We start from the raw sequence: 21034 nt of genomic DNA on the forward strand, positions 1-21034 counted from the left end.
CAGTTTATAGGCTTTAGGGATTATTGTGTTTATGTCCGCTGTTTCCTTAGTTTTCAGTGGCATGTAAGGTATCAAGTATGTGATTCTTGATATTTGATTCTGATAGGATATGACCTGTGGGGGACTGCGTTGTCCAGCTGGGTTCTGGAGGTATAGAACTGTGCGCGCCGAGCAGGGCCTAAGAGGTCGCTCTAAGGCTGTGCTGTGTAGCCAGTTGCCATTCAATCTGGAAGAGATCCCACCATAAACTTTAATCCGAATATCCCGTGATTGTCTTCATCACACTTTCCGACGAATAAAGTTGTTCTACTACTGCTATACTGTATAGTCGGGGCTTCCGTATTACTTTCTGTTAGCTAAGGTGCAGCGACATCGCGCAGCAGTCGGTAGTGTTGACATTTAACCTCCTTAATGTGGCTGCTGCGTCTTTAATTCTAATCCGCGATGTCGCTAACGCGGTGGTCTGGAAATTGGGCTCAGCGCACTGTTCCTGACTTCGTGTATTCGTGTGACGGCTTAGTTCTAGATCCCAGTTTTCTGGCGTATACGCAGCTTCGAAATAAGACACCAATGCCTCGAGTCTGGGTTGGTTTCTCCCGCCAAGCTCTAGGGCAGATATAAAAAGGGTCGTTGTTTTCGAATCAAGGTTGACAGCGTATGTCTTGTCTTTCCCGCTTCGGCGGTAATCCTGCTGAAAAACGAAACCATCAGTGACGGAAACTCGCAGCTAGAATCCTCGCTTTTACGGGCCTATCAGTAACAAGAAACGCAACTTATGGGTAGTGGAGTTGTTGCGGCTTCGTTTTAACCTTTTTCGGCTTTCTCTAACCAAGAGTTCTATCTGTTTAAACCTTGCTAGCCTTGGCTATGGGTTCAGTACCATTTTGTACGCAGTTTCCTTGTACTTATCTCAGTTTTCAAAAATAAAATAAACGTCGCATGCCCATAGCGGCCAAATTTTTCCCTTTTAGTCTGCCTGCGGGAGCAAAACGGGGGGGGGGGGGGGGGGAGGTCTTAATTATAGCGTAGTTTTAGCACTCAAAGCCTTATATAGTATATATGCCGGAGACGCGATTAGAGTAAGAGAAACCCACGGTGCTATGGTGTGTATATATAAATAGAAGTTCAATCATTTGTTTCTTTGGTGATTCTTGTTTGTTTTTTCTTTATCGGCGTTTTGCATCTAGGGAAGCAGAGCGGATTCATTGTGGTGCATTTGGCTGCTGCTCCGATCGGCGCGCCGCCGTGGGAAGGGAAATTTTATTACAAACGATTCCCGCGGGGTCTCTAGATGCTTTTGATAGTTTTCTATACCTGCATGTGGTGTGCTATTTGTGGGTCTTTCGTGTTGAGGGCGGCCACGCTTAACTGAAGCCTAGCTGCTTGATTGAGGATGTCTTTAGCCTGTAAACAATATCAGACGCTCCGTATTAATTGATTCGAAGAAACTTTATACGCCAAGGCAACACAGTAGATTCTCTTATTACCCCATTATTGCTATCTTGCTGCCCTTATTACGCCCTTATTACGCCCTTATTACTCTCTTATTACTATGAAAGAAGATAGGATGATGGGAGGTGGTTCTTCGAGGACGAACTTGAGCTAGCGGAAAGAGTGGATACACAGTTTTTTGGGCAGTGTTTCGACAAACGGATTTGTGCATGGGCGACTGCGGTTGTCGTTGCCGGGAATCGCACACACGCGAAACCAGCACCGCCTAGACTGGCGGGTTTCAGACAGCACCACCTAGACTTGGTGGTGTCGGCTGAATCCTGCCACTGATGACCACAGCCACTCGCACGTTAACAAATCCGCTTATCGACACGTTGTTCAGCAAAGTGGGTCTCCCCTTGCAATACTCCTTCACGTTTTTACCCCGAAGTGGACTGCATTACCCGCCACAACGGAGAGCTGTGGGTTAATCAAGACTGGCCGGGGTTCTTAAACGTGCATGTGCGGAAATTTCAGTACATGGGCGAGGCCCTGCAGCACTGTGGCTCTTCGCTTTGAAATTTTGCTGCGGTCAGGTGCATTTCAGCCCTTAAACTATTCTCGTAAAACTATAGTTCCGCTAGAGAACGTGCAAGAGAAGCGGTGGAAACGACAGAAACGAGTGCTTACACGCACTTTAAAGTTTCGTGTCTTCAAATACTGGGGTATAGAAACGCGCAGAATTCGGCCACCATGAGCCTTTGTCTTAATTAAGCGCATGAATGGGCGAGCTGTGCTTTGTTCAGCGTTGCCGTATCGTTCCGGTCGAGGCGCGCGTGTTGTCGCTGGTTCGGTTGACGTTGAGCTCGAACACACATTTGTCTCTGCATAAAAAAAAAGAAAGAAAAAGGGAGCGACAGAGAAATTTTCCGCCGGAAAGCACTCGGGTGAAGTGCTTATTTTCGTCAGCCTGACTGGCCGGAACTGACGCAGGAGGGTTTTACGTTATAGCGGCCAGGCTGGCGTCACTTTGGAAGAAGGGACAAAAAGTGTTTTTAACGCATGCCTCACTAGTTTGGTTGGCTTAATCGTTTACAGGCGACGGAATGCGCGGTGCCGCATACCGTCGCTTCTCCCCCTGTCATCCGTCCTGCCCCGAGTGAATAGTCGAGGCAAGCCGTGGTAGCTTGATGCCGCCGTCTTGATTGGCAGGCTGTTGTTCGGAAGTTGGCGGACAACTTGGTGTCAAGTATTAGGTAATCGGACGCATTCAATTCCTCTCATCACTTCGCGGAATGTCACCAAACCAACAGCGCGGATACGGTACCATTCGTTCACGGTTCCTTCTTTCGCATGATCGTTAGGTGTTTTTTTTTTCGCATTTTAAGTCAGTAGCTCGCCGTCTATGTAATGCTTGTGCGGCGTGTGTACTTCCGCGCATGCGCATAAAGGCAGCAAGCCTTTCTATTTCCGTTACATAACGCCATTTCAAGGGTTTGAACAGGGAAGCCAGCCCGCAGTGTTTTATTCTGACTGCAACCTTACCGTCTCGCCGCGCTTTTTGTAGCGAAAGCGACATTGGCCACGAACTCGCAGTTTCCCAGTGCTCGCAGTCCCACCGTGGTCGCACCGCACCACGTGACCAACCACGTGACTGGTAACGTGGCCAATCGCGTGACTAACCACGTGACAACAGCTTGCCAGACAACCAGACTAACCTGGACTTGCAATCATGATTTGCCAAGGCTAATCAAGCTATGCCTTAGCTTTCGGTACGTATACCGTGGCATAGCCGAGCTAAGCCACTGCCAATTTTTTTTTTTTCATTTAAACGCTGTTTGGTGTACCTTTCTATTACCGCCTTCTTATCCCTAAATTCTCTTTCAAACGCAGAGTAGCACGTGGGTGCACTTTACAACCTGCCTAAAGTACTTTTTTTTCTGCCTCTTTATGCGGTGCAGAGCCTTTCTCTTTCTCTCATCCTGTCGCGTTTAGCGCGCACTATTGCCACCGTGCTGCCTTGCAGAAGTTCATCTGCTAGGCGAAAGCACAAGCATAATAAAGTTCCATCAGTGACCGCCAGGTGCGCAGCGACTGCCAGCACCCTGTGCTCTTCGGCTGCCGTCCTTGGGCTCGTCCCGTCGAAATTGGAATGTCGACATGTGCCGGCGACCTCCGCTCCGTCGCGCGTCCCCATTATTCCTTGTCGCCGTGTCTTGGCGGCTCCCACGCCTAGCGCCCCCCGTCAATCGTGGCTCGATACCCTCGTCCACTTCGTGTCTCTGCTTCAGCGACGACGGCGACGCAAGCGGCGGGGCGTTGAACTGAGCGACGTCGCCTATTATTATTATGCGCACGGAGGACTGGGCGGTGCGCGAGAGTCTATTAGCCTGGTTCTTCTCTTCTTTCTCCCGTGTCTGTATCGTGATAACTACCTTTGATGGAAGGTTGCCGAACACATGCGTGACCCGTTTCTGTTTTGTTGGACGAGGGTATTCGCTTGCATGACGCGGGAGACGGGCACGTCTGATGGGTTGTTATTGCTTGAATTCAACGCATTGCCCTGCTGTAAAGTCTGCGTGGTTTCTCTAATGCAGGATTTTTTTTACGTGTCTGTCTAGGAAGATTCGCTGCATTTTGTTCTTCTGGTAGTCTGGTATGCCGAGTTTTTGCTTGCGTCATCTCTGCAATTCCTTCTATTTCTTGTATTCGGAGAACCAAAGTGCCTTTGCTAATCACGGCACGTGACATGCAAGCTACAGATACGATTCATATTCGAATGCACCAGCTTTTGCTTTTCCGCGTGTTGGTTTTGGTTTCTCTCGCCGTGTATCCATACTCTAAACACTTATATATACACCTAAATGGGAGCAGAAAGGGAGTCCTGTAACGCACTGTTTTTTATAAAACGGAGTGCGCTAGACAGTGGCCTGCTCTATTTTTGCTCCATCCTTTCTAGAGTGCAGAAATGGGGGCATTCGTGTTGGTACTGTGCAGGCTGTCGTTGTTCGTCTGCAGACTGGCATATGTCATAAGCTCGCAAGTGTCATTATTTGGAGCGTGTTCCGCTTGTGATCACACGCAAACGTTCATGGCGACGAGTTTGATACCTTCAATAACGGAAACTGAATTTTGGAGCGAGCCCGTTTCTAATGAGCGCCATTTGTGCTGCTATCTAAATCAGCAAAGCGTACGCACATGATTGCAAAGAAAACCGCGGATACTTCGATGGCATGGCGTGGGGGCACCAGAAAACGAATTTTTTCCCTCAAGAAAGGCAGTATATAACAAACACAGTAGTCGCTGACTTACCCTTTTCTGCTGTTTCGTGCTGTTGGAAGTAAAAGCACCCTTTGCATGCTTTTCGTCTCTGTCTGCTATCACGTGACGTCAGGCAGTCGGGAATGGGGATGAAGACTTCGGTATAGCAAACGGTTTGTGAGTGATTCTGTCCCCTTAACCAAACACACGCACCACAGTTGAAAAACACAGTTGAAAAAGTGGACCTCTCAAACCTCAATTATGAAAGATCCATCGATACTATAGCACGTGCTAAAACGTCCAGCACTAAGGTTACAACGCTATAAAAAGTGCACTCAACTGCAGATGGTGAATATGAGCGACTTCGAGCAATTCGCTGCAGATCAGAGAGACGAGCACGCAGAACAAGTTATAGAGAAGACATCAGGGTTGCTAGGCGCGCACAGAAACATGTTCAACGTCATTTGGACAAGCTGGCAACACGGGAATGGCGATCCTTTTGTGCGAAGCTTGATCCCCGAGAGCCTCTTTCTAAGATATGGAGAATTGTACGCGGCCTCAGTAGTCATCTTCGACATTGTTATTGCGCTCTTCTCAGTAGCCAGCCCGCCCCACTAAGTCCTTTTGACTGCGTAGCTGTAAATGCCAATATTTCTCGTCTCGATGCAGCGGAGGCTTTCTGTTCTAAGACCACAGCTCGATTAAGGGCCACATCGGTGCCATTGCCTCTCCAAAGCTTTACCCCTTCACCTAATACTGCCCAGGGCAGTATTAGGTGAAGCCGGGTCAGAAGACTTCTTGCTTTGGCAGCTACCAATAAAAAATCGTGCCCAGGACTACGATGTAAGCTACACTGCCCTTTGTCATCAGAGAAATAAGGCCAAGGTTCAGCTGCTCGCAGTTTATAACACCTCCTGGGAGACCGGCCGTCTTGAAACGTGTTGGAAGCGTGCGCGTGTGATACCTATCCTCAAGCCTGGAAAACCATCAATTGACTTAAACTCTTACAGCCACAATGCGCTTCTAAGCTGCGTCGGAAAGCTGATGGAGAAAATGGTACACTCCCGCCTTACCTGGAACCTGACAGAGATATTTACCCTTCGGCCATGTCCGGTTTCCGTAAAGGACGCAGCAGAATTGACAACGTTATTGCCCTCACAAATTGTGTTAAACGCAGCAAAAAAGAGCGGTCTATGATGATTGCTGTGTTTCTTGACGTGAAGGCATCATTTGAAACGTCACACATGAAGCAATTCTTTCAGCCTTACAGTCAGTTGGCGTTTGTGGACGGATGTATAACTGGCTGTGCGATTATCTGCACGAAAGATCGATTTTCATGTCAACAAGTGAAGGTGACACAGCTCTGCATCAGATATCTCGCGGAGTCCTTCGGGGGGGGGGGGGGGGGGGGGATTTTAAGTCCCACCCTTTTCAGTATCTCACTTGGCTTGGAAAAATGCTTGCCTCCTACAGTTTAAATCTCCCTTTACGCGGATGACATCTGTATATGGTGTTCCAGACGCAACAGGCGCATTGTGCATGCCCGATTACAGAGGGCAATAATAGGCTGCATAGATCGTTTTTAAGTAAGCGCGGTCTCGTCATGTCGCCAGGTAAAACCTCAGCAATTGCATTTTCGGGGCGCAATCTTTCACGCTACGTGCTGAAAGTTTCTGGTACCCCAATACCATAGGTTACAAGCCGTAAATTCCTAGGGGTGACATTTGACAGGTCACTGTCATGGTCCCCACATGTACAACAGCTTAAAATCAAGCTCTGCTCTTACGCCTCTATCTTTCGTATGCTCTCCACCACCAGAAAAGGCTGCTCTACACCTTCATTACTACGGCTATATGGTGCGCTGTGTGAAGGCCTCCTATGCTACAGTCTCCCAGCTCTTCAGGGTATCTCACAAACAAATATCAAACTCCTTGAAGCTATGCAAGCCAAGGCCTTGAGAATCTGCCTTGGTCTGCCCAAGACCACCTCCACGGTGGGTACTCTAGCAGAGAGCAGACGTCTATCTGCATCAGTACGGATAACCCAGGAGTTGCTTCGTGCCAAGATGCGGTTCGTGGCTCGTGTACCTCACCATCCACTCGCAGCGCACTGCATAGAGGAAGTTTCTGACATTCTCCTACTACACTACCAGCGCCCTGTCACGACCTCCTCCCACCTTGGAGGTACACAGCACGGCATATTAAGGCAACAGTTCCTGGCATCAAAAGAAAAGCAAACACCCCCGGTCCTGCACTTAAATATTTTGCTCTTGAACACATTTATGGATGCTACAGTCCGTACCATCACACCTACACTGATGACTCTGTCACATCAGTCTCATCAGCGATTGGCGTCTGGGTTCCGTCAACGCGCACCACGATTTCGGCGTTACTAAGTCATCGCACCTCAACTACTGCTACCGAGCTGGCTGCTCTGCGAGCAGCATTCACTTACATTCTTCAACAACCCCCAACAGCGTGGGTTATTTTCAGTGACACTCGGGCTGCATTGCAATCCATAAAGTCATCGGGAAGCCTTCAAGAGCTGATCATCGATGACTTAAAGAGATTCCACTCCGAGGCCTGTGAGCTTGGCCATCGTGTGGTGTTGCAGTGGTTACCCGCTCACTGTGGCCTTGCAGGCAACGATCACGCTGACGGTGCAGCGAGGTCGGCGCATGGCGACACCACCTTGCTCCTACCTATACCGTTTTCTCGCAGTGATGGCGCGAGACTTCTATCTACAAAATCCTGGCACACGCAACGCTTTTTGTGGTGTGATCCGGAACATCAATACAGACCCCTTCTTCGTATTGACCCCACTTGTGACTTCCGCATGCCACGCAGTATAACTAGACGTGATCAAAAATGCCTCCGCCGAATTCGCCTGGACGTTGCCTTCACTAAATTCTATTTACATAAAATTGGTGCAATATGTATCCCTCTGTGCCCCACATGTGGTGTGCCCGATGATCTGCCACATTTGATCTCCCGCTGCAAACGCTTCAGTGGCCGCCGCGGTGGTTGAGTGGTTATGGCGCTCGGCTGCTGGCCCGAAAGACGCGGGTTCGATCCCGGCCGCGGCGGTCGAATTTCGATGGAGGCGAAATTCTAGAGGTCCGTGTACTGTGCGATGTCAGTGCACGTTAAAGAACCCCAGGTGGTCCAAAATTCTCGGAGCCCTTCACTACGGCGTCTCTCATAGTCTGAGTCGCTTTGGGACGTTAAACCCCCATAAACCGTAAACCAAACCGCAAACGCTACAATCATCGCAAGACACTTTTAAGTGCTTTAGGGCTTCGACAGGATGACCCCGTGCTCATCGAGCATGTCCTTGGACCCTGGAGGTACGCGGCTTCAGGTGTGCGCGGGACAAAATCATTTTTAGCGTTTTTGAGAGACACGGGTTTGGTGGACATTCCTTGACAATTTTGTGTGTGTGTGTGTGGGTGTTTTTGAGTGCGTAAGTGTGCTTTATAATTATAATTGGTTTTGGGGGAAAGGAAATGGCGCAGTATCTGTCTCATATATCGTTGGACACCTGAACCGCGCCGTAAGGGAAGGGATTAAGGAGGGAGTGAAAGAACAAAGGAAGAAGAGGTGCCGTAGTGGAGGGCTCCGGAATAATTTCGACCACCTGGGGATCTTTAACGTGCACTGACATCGCACAGCACACGGGCGCCTTAGCGTTTTTCCTCCATAAAAACGCAGCCGCCGCGGTCGGGTTCGAACCCGGGAACTCCGGATCAGTAGTCGAGCGCCCTAACCACTTCACCATTCACCCTTTCTTTTCCTTTTCTTTTCACCATCCTCTTCTCTACCCTTCTCTTCTTTCACCCTCATCTGGAGTAGCATGCCAGGCCGACAACCAGGCAGACATCTCCTATTCCGTTAAAGCTCTTTTCCTTCCTTCGTTCCTTCCTTATGACACATTCGGGACCAGAGTGACCACGGCTCTCAGAGCATGACGCGGAACTTTCCACATAACAGGGCTGGAGTAACGTATAAGGATGCTATTGCAATTCTATTCTTTTCTCTCCATTAAGAGCCCAGTTTCCCAACAGACGGCCTCGAGCCTGCCTTTCTAAATAAACCATTCATTCATTCATTCATTCATTCATTCATTCATTCATTCATTCATTCATTCATTTCCCACCTTCGTCACTTGGTGAGGCCCCGCGTCGCCCCCGTTATTGCCGAATGATCAGCCACTCAGTGCTGGGAGAATGTAGCGATGCAAGAGATCCGAGTAAACAGAATTATATTATACTGATCGTCAAAACTATCGTAAGCGTCGTAGAAAGGCGCACTTGTTTGCTCCCCATCGTTCACGAGGAAACTAAGGACGCGTCGCGGGGAGTTTCCACTTGAAGCGCGACTTAAGACACTGACGTCGTGCTCCTGTGGTGGCAATGGTACAAGACCAGGGGCTAGATTACGTAACTGTCAATTAGGAAAATTGTAAAAAAACTTGTCACAAAGGTGTCAATAAGCCTCGCTCCTATTGGTTGGTTGTGGCCAGCGGCCATATTGCTTTTTTTGCGTCATGAGTGGCTGCTGATGACGTCACGGATATGGCAGAAGTGATGACGTTGCACACCTAGTTATGCAGGCGCTTATTGACAGTTTTTTGTCACAGTTTTGAGGCTTTGAATTTTACCGTTTAGTTTGTGACAGAAAATGGCGACGGTGTACGCGGCCATACAGCTGAGGCAGCTGCGCTGGCGCGATCAACGGCGAAGAAGGGCGCACGAAGACGCGTTTCACTTGCCGGACGAGCTGTTTCGACGCCTTTTTCGACTGGAGAAGCAGACTGTGGAGTGGCTATGCGACGAACTCGCCGAGGAACTGGGAGGTTTGCGTGCGAGCGCGCTGTCGGTGCGGCAGCAGGTGCTTTGTGCACTGCGGTTCTTTGCCACGGGCGGCTTTAAGGCTGCCGTTGGTAGCAAGGTGCACGCCGGCATCGCACAGCCGACGGTGAGCAAATGCGTGCGGCAGGTGTTGGAGGCAATTTTAAAGTTAGTGCGCAGAAGGGGTGGGTGCCGTCGTCACCTCTGTGACACACGGCTACATATAAATAAGACACGCTTATGCTGGCAAAGCACTTTATTTTTCCCAGCAAATGTCACTTCGTGGTCGTCTTCTGTTTCCCAAGGGGAAAGAAACAAACAACCACTCGTCACATACTGCAAAACCTCACCTTTTGGCATTTTTGTCGTCGATCGAAAGAGCCGAACAACACAGACTTCAACAAGCTGTCTTCGTCGATTTCGTTCCGTGCGCTCCTTGCAAGTTCCCTTGGCAGGCACGTAGCCTTCACTGCATTCGTTGAAATTTTTCTGCGCACTTGGGTCAACCGCACAGTAGCTCGATTCCAGACGCCGCGCAAAAAGCAATAACAAGGCGTGAAACAGCTGCTTTAGTGCAAAGCGGCCTTTTTACTGCCGTCAGCACACCCCCGCGGCACCAAAAGTTACCCACCAGTAAATTTAATAGCACAACTTCGAACGCTTTTTGTTTTGCTTAATATTTTCGAACTTTAAACACAATGTTTTGACAAAATAAAATATTGGTTATTTTCATCGTTGCTTATTTCTTATTTTTTTTACAAAAAATTTAGCAGACGGTCCCTCGAATGCACTCGGGGTGCCGGCCTGCTGTAATTGGCTGATTCCTCGTTGCGTCACGTGGTGACGTCTCATCGTGTCGTTATTTTGACGTCACTGTCAATAACTTGTGACAGAATTTGTCACATTTGTGTAATTAGCCCCAGTTGAAATGCGCACCTATAACTAAGCTTATCGCAGCGAGCATTCATCCGGCGGAATGGGATTTTTTTTTTTTTTTGCGCACCTATAACTAAGCCTATCGCTGCGAGCATTCATCCGGCGGAAAGGGATTTTTTTTTTTGCGCACCTATAACTAAGTCTATAGTATCGAGCATTCATCCGGCGGAAAGGTTTTTTTTTTTTTTTCTTTGGGGGGGTTAACGTCCCAAAGCGACTCAGTCTATGAGAGACGTCGTAGTGAAGGCTTCCGGAAGTTCGGCTTCCTTGGGTTTTTTAACGTGCCCTGACATCGCACAGTACACGGGGATCTTTGCATGAAAGATGCGAGCCGTTGAGATGGAGGTTGCTAGTTTGTTTTGTAGCGATAGCTATAGATACATTACGGTAGCATTTCGACCCTTCAGCGCGGCGGCGCCGGCGCTGTCACCCTGTGGCTGCTAAAGCCCCTTGATCATATTATCAAGGGGCTGTAGTGGCTGCGCCGCCACGCTGTCACGCGTTTGGTCACGTGGTGCGGAGCAGCTGCTGGCGGCGCGGCGCCTTGGCTGACCACGTGGTTCGTCACGTGGTTGGTCACATGACCAAGTTTTACTCGGCCAGCTGTAGCTATCGTGTCACTCCAGGTTTAACCAAAGCTAAACCACCGCCGATTTTTTTTTTCTAAAATGAAGGTAAATATGTGCTTGCCATCATTAGCGTTCTATTATGATGGTAGAGTGTAGCGTATGTCGCAGCGTTAACGTGGTCGCTTGCATCGGGTGACGTACAATTACCTCGGTTTCCTACAATAAATTCAAACAAACGCAACATACACGCAGAGTTTCATGCTTTGATTGAAGACAAAGCTTTTGAAGTTGTTATAAGCCGACGCCTGTGAGCGCTGTCGGGACTTCCGCTCCTCGGCGGTGTCGAGGATATATGGGCCTCCTCACGGCCCATTGTTGCGCTCGGGACGCGTGACAGTTCGTCACCTGTGCGATTGTATCGGGAGCGCGGCCCGAGCGACGGGCCCGTGTAGTGGTGGCGGCTTGGGCCTTGTGTGTGTGCGCCTGGATCGGCGAGGTCGGACGGGGTTCCGCCCTTGCGGTGGCCTCCGCACGTGCAGCTTCTGTTGCGCCAGCGGCTCGGCGCTTTGTGCTGCGAAAGTCGGTCAGTACCTGTATCCATACTCTTATTTTTCCTCTCTGAACGGGAGCAGCGGCGTGTACACGTGGTAGTTTCGTTGTCTGTGCTCTGCTGTTACGATCTCCAAAAGGTGGCGCCGCTTGATATCACAGCGCCGAGGCGAAGCCTGCTCCTCGGGTGCAGTTGGCGTAACGGAGCCGCAGGTACGCTTTTTCATGTGTCAGCGCACTTTGCCTCGGACGAGCAGTAGAACAATTCGTATGTACCTTGTCTCTAAGTCTAGTGCTTTTTGTCGCAGCGGTTAGCAATGAAAAAGACACGCATGATATGGGCATGCTTATATAGGTGACGGTACACTATGCAGTATTGAGCGTCGCAAAGCTGCACATCGGCTTTGAGAGACGGTGTAGTGTATAATTCGAGATTAATAGAGACTTTCAGAAAAAAAACCTACCCTATTGGTTAGGGGATAGGGGGCGCCAGTGCGCAGGCGCAGGAGAATAACGCCCCTAGACTTATTGTTCTGCGCATGCGTATTGGTGCTCCGCTATTCCCCTATCCTCCTAACCGGTATTACCCCCGTATTCTAAATGTCTCTAACGTTGACCCCCTTGTGGTTCTTTAACGTGCAGTCATATATAGCACGGGCGACGGGAAGTTGTCTCCATCTAAATGTGGCCGCCACGGCCGAGATATACGATCCCGCGTCCTTGGTGTCAGCAGCCGTATGCCAAAGCCGCTAAGGCATTGTGGCGGGCGGGCGTATTTAGGGTCATTGCGCTACTAGGGCTTCTTTTATGCGCTCTGCCGGGCCGTATAGTACCCGTGCTGCTGTTATGTGAATTCAGCCGCGGTAACTGCATGCAGATTAAAATGCTGTAGTATATAGGGTTATCCTACGTGTAGTTTACACACACACAAGCACACACTCACAAAGTAGCGTCAGTGTTGTGCATCGCAACCGAACACTCTTTCGTTAATCTGCTGACAAATGAGAATGTTTGGCGAATGAGCTGGGTTTCCGAACAAATGCGACTAATGAGTCTCGCGTACAGAGGCTACATGATTATATCCGGTACATACTTCGTGCACCCCTGCTCTTGCAACAGCTTGTTCCCTTTGCCAGAGTTTTCCACACCGCTAATATTTCTTTCTCTATAAAGGCTGGTTCACATGCAAGCGACTGAGCGAATTGAGAGATTGAGCGGCTGGTCGCGGCGAAAAATTTAGGACTTGTTGGAACCTCGTCGCTCTGGCTACTCGAGCCGCCGCGACGGCCCGAAAGATTTTTTTTTTTTTTTTATGCCGCGGTGGTAGAAATTGCGGGCGTTTTCTCTTGCATGTCAAACAGGCTTAACGATACGGAGTGTCGCTCGGCCTGAAAAAAAAAAGACTAAGAAAACTTGGTACAGTTGTGCCTTTTCCGGCGCTCACATCAAGTGTCGTTGCCGGCGCCTATATACTCGTACATTGTCAGGACACAAGTTAGACGAATATATCGAAACTGAAAAGAAAAACGAAGAAATCCGACGAGTTTAGGACTTGAGTCGGTTGTGCCTTCGCTGCCGCGTTGCGCAAGTGTAAAAATGCACAGCCCAGCAGGGTTTTTTTTTCCCCCATCGAGTGTGGCACCTTTGTGCGCCGTCAGCATTCTAAACCTAAGTAGAGATACTTTGCGAGCTAGTTAGTATCGCATATTGCGCTGCCGTGTGTAGGCTTATGAACGCGTACGGACGCTAATGTAAGGCTTTAGGACAGCAGCACATGATTGAAATTGTGTGTAGCTACCGCCCGTGTTGGTGGTGTGGGAGTCGGCCAGCTGCCTTCTGTGTCGATATGTCCTAAATTTTTCGAAGGCGGGAAACCCGGGTCCTCGTTAACACGCATGGTTGAACGTGTTTGTTCGACATTTTTTTTTTTTGCGCCTCTTTGTTAAAAAGATAGTCCTCACCAATCTGCAGGGATCTTGGGACGTTCAGGGGTGATGTTTAGAAACAAGCCTCACTGTATAGAAACACTGTTTAGAAACAAGCCTCATGGACTAACGCATTTGCGCAGAGGCGCTGTGCGTCAACGTCGCGTTACTATCAGCGACATCGACCCTAGTCGAAAGCCAAGGCAGTGACGAGACGGCGGCCTTCATTTCTTTTTAATTTTTCTCCCGCACGTTGTTAAGGCCGCCGGGCGGGCGCATAATTAGCGTCGTCCGTCTTCTTTCTCCCCCCACCCCACTTATGTCCGTCGCTTGTCACGAGAAAAGTGAGGCCGAAAGGGAACCGCTGACGGGTAATTGCCTGCGCTCGGAAACAGCTGCGAATAATAGCGACGCCATTTACGACTGCGCCGTGCGTGCGTTTTATAGGCCTCCCCCGCCGCCGCCTTCTTCATTGTGTTGCTGCGGCTGTGAGAAAAAAATGAATGGAAGCCGATGCCTTTTGTGCGCGGCTGCTGCTGCTCGTAGTTGGCGACCTTGTCCTTCGATTCATTTTCTTCGTGGCCGCGTACGGATCGCCTGTCTTCTGCGGCTCTGCTTTGTTGCGTGTTACGCAAGCGCTTTCTTCGATGAATGGGTCAAGGTCTATAGCTGCTCGAACGTTTGACGTTACTTGCAGCGCATTTTCCCACCCCTGTTTATTTCCGTTCCTTCACCGTTGTTCCTTAGGGTGAGGACCGCGAGGTTAATTGCGGTGATACACGTGGCGATCATTTTTCGTTTTTTTTTTCAAGCTGGCAGGCCGGTTGGATGTCTGAAATGACGCAGGTGATGTGGACTTTTCATCAACGCAGTAGCGTTAAAGACCACGTTACGCAGAAAATTCGGCGGGCGTTGTGAGCGACAAGTAGGGTGGCGTAGGTGGCCCAGGCAGCCACCCCCGCAGAAGCAACCTAGGTGGGCAGCCTAGGTTGCCTGACCTTGTGGGGCAAACTAGCAACCCCGGCAGATGGCAGTGAAATTAAAGGTTAATCGAGAGAGGTTGCTCGGGAACAGCAACTTGGTTCGAGCGGGGCCCACCGGTGGCAGCACCTGCCATCGCAGGGCAGTGGCGCATCCCTCAGTCGCTGTACCATTCTCTGCAAGGAGTGGTGTGAGGACTACCAAGGACATATGATCGTAAGGTCGAGAATGGTCAATGCTGTATATACGGGCATTAAGTCGTTAACGCTGTCGCGTCATATCCTTAAGGCGGAACCTTAGTGTCCGCTCCATTTTTTTTTGTATGCCCAATCGATGCGCAATGCCCAGAATCTTCACAGGTTTGTCAACGACAACGATAGTGAGCTGGGGATAGAGCACTCTGCTGGAGTAGGCGCACCTCTCCAAGAGGGAAATCGAACGGCGGGAAACCAGGTAGGGAGCTCGACACTTTATTCCGCTTCATTTCCGTTAGAATGGATCCTCCTGATTATAAGGTGGGGCGAGACTTTGCAAGCAGTAATCAGAAAATATTTCGGAGCATTCAGACAATCAAGTCTACGTTAATGAAACTTGGCCTTTATGGCGTACAGAAGGTGTATTTGCGAGAAAAGTTAGAATTTGATGGAAAAGTTTTTTTTTTACAATTTACTTAACTTCTAATTTTTATGTTTACTCTTCAGTGCCTTTTTCTCAAAAATGGCTTGAAAGACAGCGCTGAAATCAGCCGTGTGGGAAGGCACAAATGTGTTACGATTTATACCAGAATTATAAGCCTATAACAAAGGCTACATTTTCTGAAACTTTTTTTCTGTGCCTTCACTGAGAGAATTCGCTCCGTAACGTTCGCACTGGGATTAGTCCCTTCTTCCCGGACAGCGAGGTGTACCTACATTTAGAGAAATATATTCCCGCAGCTGATTTTTAGCAGCCCGACTGAAGCGTATTGTCGAGGAAGTTTTCGGGTGGCAAGTGTTAGAATTCATGACTTGTTCGCGCCAGCCACTTAGGAACTAGGGGTCATAAAATAAGGGGGGAATCGAACCCGGGACTTTCAGATTGCTAGGCGAGCACGCAGCTCGTAGGCCACTAAGCCGCCTTGCTTCTTGACGAACAAAGGTGAACCTATAGTATGTGCGTTGCTCTACGACCGTCTTCTATGAGGAGCTGTGCCATTAGAAAGCAAGAGAAAAAAATAAAAATGAAATAAATTTTAAGGAGCCATTCTCTCGCATTCAAAGCACGTAAGTAGTCTTAGGTGCCCTCCGTAATTTTTATTCCTTCTGTTTCCGGGCTACCCGCTTTTGTTACCACACTACTCCGTTGGTCTCATTTGTGCCTGGTTTATACGCAGGAGACTGTATCGTACATGATACGCATGCGCTGTGCGTGCCAGCCCATCCCGAACCGACCGCTGCCGTTGACGCGAACACGTGCCTACATCGACCTGCCCTATAAAACCGAGCAGCTGCTATCAATAAACGTTCATTCTGTTCTTGCGTGACTTGGTCGTTACATGGTGTCAGAAGTGGGGTCACTGTCTGCCTCTCAAGCAGTGGCTTGAACAAGAAACGCGAAGGCGTCGCCTACAAGCCAGGAAAAATGGAGCTACTCAAGCCGCCCGACCAGATACTTCTGACCGGGAACATCGCGAAGAAGTGGGCGTTGTTTAAGCAGAAGTTCGAGCTCTTTTTGGAAGCAACAGCATCGACCAAGGAGCCAAGGACGGAAGCTGCTAAGACTGCGCTGCTGCTAAGTGTTGCCGGCGATGACGCTCTTGAGGTATTTAATAACTTCACTTTTTCGGCTGAAGAAAGCAAGAATGACTATGCAACGGTTGTGAGCAAGTTTGAAGCGTACTGTCAGGAGCAGCAGAATGAGGTCTACGAGAGGTACGTGTTTCGCTCAAGGATTCAAGCGGAAGGCGAACCTTTTGAACAATTTCTACGCGACCTGCGAAAGCTAGCCCAGAGTTGCAACTTCTCAACACTGAGCGACGGAATGATCCGTGACCAGATTGTGTTCGGCACAAATAATCCGAAGCTACGGGAGAAACTGCTCAAAGTTGAAAACCTAACGCTGCTTAAAGCAGAACAGAGCTGCAAAGCTGCCGAAGTGTCGGCTCACCAAAATGAGACCTGGGGCCAAATGGAAAGGCAAGTGGCGTCGGTAAAACGGCGTGAACGGTTCAGATGCAGCCGATGCAACCGATTGCACGAGCGGAACAAGTGTCCGGCGTTTGGGAAGACATGTTTTGCGTGCAAAGGGGCCAATCATTTCGCGGCCTGCTGCCAGAAAGAGCCTGCAGTCAGTGCAGTCGTTCACGACGAGGACAACTTCGACATCCTCAATGTAAGGGTATGCACAGTCGATAGGACCGCTGACTGGACAGTTGAAGCCAAGGTGTCGAACCACAATGTTGTTTTTAAAGTAGACACTGGGTCCCAGGCAAACTTGCTGCCTTATTCAGTCTTTCGCAAGTTCAAAGCTACGCCATGCCTGACTCCAAGCAGCTCCGTTCTTCGGTCTTACAGTGGTGACGTAATTAAGCACTTCGGCGTGGCGACCCTACCAGTGGTCATTAACGACAAGTCCGGCACCTTCACCTTCTTCATAGTGAAGAAAAGCAAACAGGCGATACTTGGACTACATGCAACGGAGGCGCTGGGACTCGTAGTTCGTTCAGTCAACGCAGTGGATACAGCAGAGTCTGACAAAATATTGCAAGAATTCTCGCCGCTTTTTCAAGGTACCGGCTGTGTAGCCCGCCCATACCGGATGGTCCTGCGCGAAGACGCCATACCAGTGATACAGCCGGCGCGACGCGTCCCCTTGGCACTGCGAGAACCACTGCGAGAGGAGCTGCAGCGCATGGAAGAGGCCCATATCATTGAAAGGGTCAATGAACCAACAGAATGGGTGAGTCCGCTGGTCATTGTCAGGAAAAAGGATGGCAAACTTCGGGTCTGCATGGATCCTAGAAACATTAACGAATGCCTGAAACGGGAGCACTATCAGATGCCTAAACGTGACGATATTGAGGCAGAGCTGGCAGGCGCTAAATACTTCTCGCGCCTAGATGCAAACTCAGGGTTTCATCAGATTCCATTGGATCAGGCCACATCAACCATTTGCACGTTCGCGACACCTTTTGGGCGTTATCGTTTTTTGAGACTGCCGTTTGGGATTGCGTCAGCGCCTGAAGTGTTTCAAAGAACGTTGAGCTCAATTTTTGATCGAGCACCAGGCGTGCGCGTGTATGTCGATGACGTCCTGATATGGGGTGCTACCCGGGAAGAACACGACAAGCGCCTTCGTAGAGCGCTGGAACTAGCAAAGCAAGCAGGCTTGACGTTCAATCCAGCCAAATGCAAGTTCGCGTGCACCGAGGTTGAGTTCTTGGGCGACCTCATCAGCCAAGACGGGATAAAGCCGAATCTTTCATTCAGTGCATCGATTGCTGAAATGCCGCAACCGGCTGATAAGACCGCGGTTGAGCGAATGCTTGGTGTGGCCAATTATTTTGGGAAGTATATCCCGCATCTTGCTGAAAAGACCAAGTTGTTACGAGGTATTATAAAAAAAGAAACAGTCTTCGAGTGGACAGACAAGCATGCCGCTGAGTGGGCAGCTATTTGCGCACTTCTAAGCAGCGCACCGGTGCTGGCAATTCTTGATCCAGCAAGAGAGACAAAAATTAGCTCTGATGCATCAAAAAATGGGCTAGGAGCCGCACTGTTGCAGCGACACGGAGATAGCTGGCGACCTGTCGCCTACGCATCACGCGTGATGAGTGAGACTGAGCAAAGGTACTCACAAATAGAGAAAGAAACAATGGGAATAACTTTTGGGTGTGAAAAATTTCACTATTTCGTTTACGGCCGAATAATTGTTATCGAGACGGACCACCGCCCCCTCCTAGCAATTGCGTCGAAAGGAATCGGCGATATGCCACCACGGCTTCAGCGGTTTTTCTTGCGCTTGTGCAAGTACGATTATTCCCTTCAATTCGTACCAGGGAAAGAGCTGCTGCTGGCCGATATGCTGTCAAGGGCGTCACCCAAGAAACCACTGGACATCACAGCCTCCGAAGACGAAGTAGAAGTTCATGCGGTTGGAGCGGTCACGGACATGGTGAGCAGAAAAACACTTAATCGACTTGTGGAGGCCACGGCAAACGATCCGGATCTACAGTCGGTTATACGGTACATAACAGCCGGCGGTAACCTGGGTGGCAGCATGAAATCATTTGCGGCGAAATTGTCCCTGATTGAAGGCATTGTGTTTAAAGGCACTAAAGTAGTCATCCCAAAGTGTATGAGGGTGGAAATGCTTCAACGAATACATGAGGGACATTTGGGCCTGAATAAGTGTAAAGCAAGAGCTCGACAGCTAGTGTTCTGGCCCGGACTCAACTCCGATATCGAAACGATGTTAAAAGGTTGCACAGTCTGCCGGAAATATGCGTACCAACTTCAACGCGAGCCATTACTGATGCGCCCAACACCACATTACGCGTGGTACAGAGTCGGCGTCGACATCTTCCAGCACGGCGGTAGTTCCTACTTGTGCGTGTATGATGCCCTATCGAACTTCCCAGAGGTTGAACGACTCAGCGACACAACAGCCCGCACTGTCATTGACAAATTGAGTGGGATCTTCGCCCGTTACGGGATCCCTGTGGAAGTTTGCAGCGACAACGGTCCCCAGTTCTCCTCTCACGAATTTGCTGTTTTTGCATCCAGGTACGAGTTCAAGCACATTACGTCGAGCCCGGCATTTCCACAGTCTAATGGACTTGCCGAGAAGGGTGTTCAAATCGTAAAGAAAATCCTGAAAAAAACACAAGAGACACGGGAAGACTTCTGGCTTGGACTGCTTTCCTACCGTTCGACTCCGTTGGAGGATGGTCGTTCGCCGGGTGAGCTCCTGCAAGGCAGAAGACTGCGTACGCGACTTCCCGACTTCAGCCAACAGCCCAAAACAACAGTCTTCAAACGCCAGCCGCTCGACACCGGCGCAAAATCCCTACCGGCCCTCCGGAAAGGAGAAGTGGTTAGGATCCGTCACAAACAGTGGACTCGCAAAGCGCAAGTACTGGGGCCGGTAGCGCCGCGGTCATACCAGGTGCTTACCGAAGATAACAAGCTGCTTCGCCGCAACCGCAAGCATCTAAGTGCGACGTTGGAACCCTTCGAGAGCAACGCACTCGGAAGTGACGAGTCCGAGAGTGAGTGCGAGCTCGTCGACGAGCAGGGGCCCAGTCCAAGAAGAGTAGCTGCTGCGCCATCTACGGACGGACACACTACACCAGCGGTGAGGCGGTCCACCAGAAACAGGAGGCCGCCAAACAGGCTTTACTACGATCGCAACTTTAACCAAGTGAATTCGTGACGCATTCCCAAGATTCAATAAACAAAGGAAGATGTATCGTACATGATACGCATGCGCTGTGCGTGCCAGCCCATCCCGAACCGACCGCTGCCGTTGACGCGAACACGTGCCTACATCGACCTGCCCTATAAAACCGAGCAGCTGCTATCAATAAACGTTCATTCTGTTCTTGCGTGACTTGGTCGTTACAGAGACTAGCCCGGAACAGCATTAGGTACTACGGGCTTTTAGACGTAGCGCGCCCTGCTCATGCGGCAGCTGGATACGCGACCTGCGACGTGGCGCGGTGTAATATGAATCGGGATGCGAGTCACCAGACGTGCGCCGCCAGACTTCCCGGTGGCCTGCCCGGCGGGCAGCTTTCGACCTTGAGTGGTTAGCCACTGCGTCGTCCTTTGTGAGGCTCCCCAGGAGGACGGCGGCGCGTTACGTGCTTCGCCTTTCGCTGTGTATATGCCGTGCGAGCGAGGAGTAATTGTCGGGACCCGCTTGGTCGCGCATGTGCCGAGAAAGGCGGCGGTTGCGTCACTCGGCCGAAGGCGCTGGGGCGTGTGACGTCTTCGCTACGCTGTTCCTTCCTTCGATTCAATGCTAGCTGCGCCGGTTACATGGGCGTAGTGGTGGTTTATCCACCGTCGAAGTGACTACCTTGTCTGGGCCCCGTCGGTGCGACATTTTCGCGTAAAGGCCCCGTGTCGCAGAAACGTGTAGGCGTTGCTGTCGGTGTGATGGAAAAATAAGGGCTAGTCGATTACAACAGGCTTCCATAGATGGCGCCAGCCACAGCAGCGGTGCATCGGAAACCCCTGGGAAAGGTGAACTGATTCACCCTTACGCCACTGATTTCGTGGGCGAACTGGCTCGTTTTTCTGTTCAAGCTTCGGCGCGCATATTCTAGGAAATCTTGATAACCTTATCAGTGATATCATGGCTTCATGACACTGGAATTGGTGCGTGATTAAAGAATTAAATTGGGCTAGTTGGTGCTTTTGATCCACAGACTGCGACATATTACTAGCGCTAAAATACAAAGGACAAAGAGTCCGTGTTTCTGCTGTGTCCTCCATGGGTGTTTCTGCTCTTTGTCCTTTGTATTTTAGCGCTAGTAATATGCCGGAGTC

General features: G+C 50.0%; 1 protein-coding gene across 2 annotated transcripts in view; it reads left to right on the top strand.

Moving 5' to 3' along the window:
- LOC144099261 (beta-1,4-N-acetylgalactosaminyltransferase bre-4-like) overlaps positions 1-21034 on the top strand; it is a 160655-nt gene that overhangs the window by 18508 nt on the left and 121113 nt on the right. Inside the window, exon 1 of one of the 2 annotated variants that reach the window (XM_077632431.1) lies at positions 11497-11629. The exons of the other annotated variant lie outside the window; for it this stretch is intronic. The gene's annotated coding sequence lies outside the window, so the exon portion shown is untranslated. Of the gene's footprint in view, positions 1-11496; positions 11630-21034 lie in introns of those variants that run through there. 2 annotated transcript variants of the gene reach the window in all.

Source organism: Amblyomma americanum, chromosome 7 (assembly GCF_052857255.1).
Source record: "Amblyomma americanum isolate KBUSLIRL-KWMA chromosome 7, ASM5285725v1, whole genome shotgun sequence".
Lineage (NCBI taxonomy): Eukaryota > Metazoa > Arthropoda > Arachnida > Ixodida > Ixodidae > Amblyomma > Amblyomma americanum.